The sequence below is a fragment of the Silene latifolia genome, chromosome 4, assembly GCF_048544455.1.
Source record: "Silene latifolia isolate original U9 population chromosome 4, ASM4854445v1, whole genome shotgun sequence".
Lineage (NCBI taxonomy): Eukaryota > Viridiplantae > Streptophyta > Magnoliopsida > Caryophyllales > Caryophyllaceae > Silene > Silene latifolia.
In genome coordinates, this window is record NC_133529.1 from 44115343 (window position 1) to 44116223 (window position 881).

General features: G+C 43.6%; 1 non-coding gene across 1 annotated transcript; it reads right to left on the bottom strand.

Moving 5' to 3' along the window:
• Positions 1-501: 501 nt before the first annotated feature.
• Positions 502-608, bottom strand: LOC141654370 (small nucleolar RNA R71). The gene has a single exon (XR_012547930.1). It is a non-coding gene; the product is annotated as a small nucleolar RNA R71 (small nucleolar RNA).
• Positions 609-881: the final 273 nt, after the last annotated feature.

Here is an 881-nt window from a genome sequence, read left to right on the forward strand (position 1 = left end):
AGGAGACTTGTTAGGAGGAATTTGAGAGGTGTTAGTGAAGTTGTTCAACCCACTAGTGAGTTTGTCAATCCTTTCGCAATAGAAGGAGAAGAAAACCCATTACACAATACCTCACAAAATCCACCTACAATGCCAAAATTCTCGTCACACTCCGTACCCACCGAGGAGAATCTACCAAATGGTACTCCTACACCACAACATCTCACCGGAAATTTTATTGCCAAGTCCGCCTTCATCCAATTAGTTGAGAGGAGCCAATTCGGGGGGATGCCTAGTGAAGACCCTCATTCTCATATGGAAACCTTTTGCGATTATTGTGATGCTATCTCTCAAACGGGCGTGACTCAAGACCAAATTAGATGGGTCTTATTTCCTTTTTCCTTAATCGGCACCGCGAAGCAATGGTTGAAGGGCCTTGATAAGGCCACCCTTGGAATAGATTCTTGGAAGAAGTTGGCTCTAGCTTTCTACAAAAAATTCTACCCACCGGAAAAGACTAACATGCTAAGAGCTCAAATTACGGGTTTTAAGCAAAGGGATGAAGAGTCTTTGTATGAAGCTTGGGAACGGTTCAAGGGAATTTGTCGCTCATGTCCTCACCATGGACTTAGCGAATGGTTTTTGGTGCAACAATTTTGGAACGGTCTTTATGAAGACTCAAGAAATATCCTTAATATGGGATCGAATGGGATGTTCACCGAGGTTGATGACAACCAAAGTTGGAGCCAAATTGAAGAGATGGCAATCCACAATTCACAATATAGTAGGCCTCGCAAGGCTACTAGAGGAGGAAAGCACGAAGTGGACGCCGTTACTCTATTAGGTGCCCAACTAAGCTCCCATATCGATACTATCAACTTGAAGTTTGAACAAGCTATGGC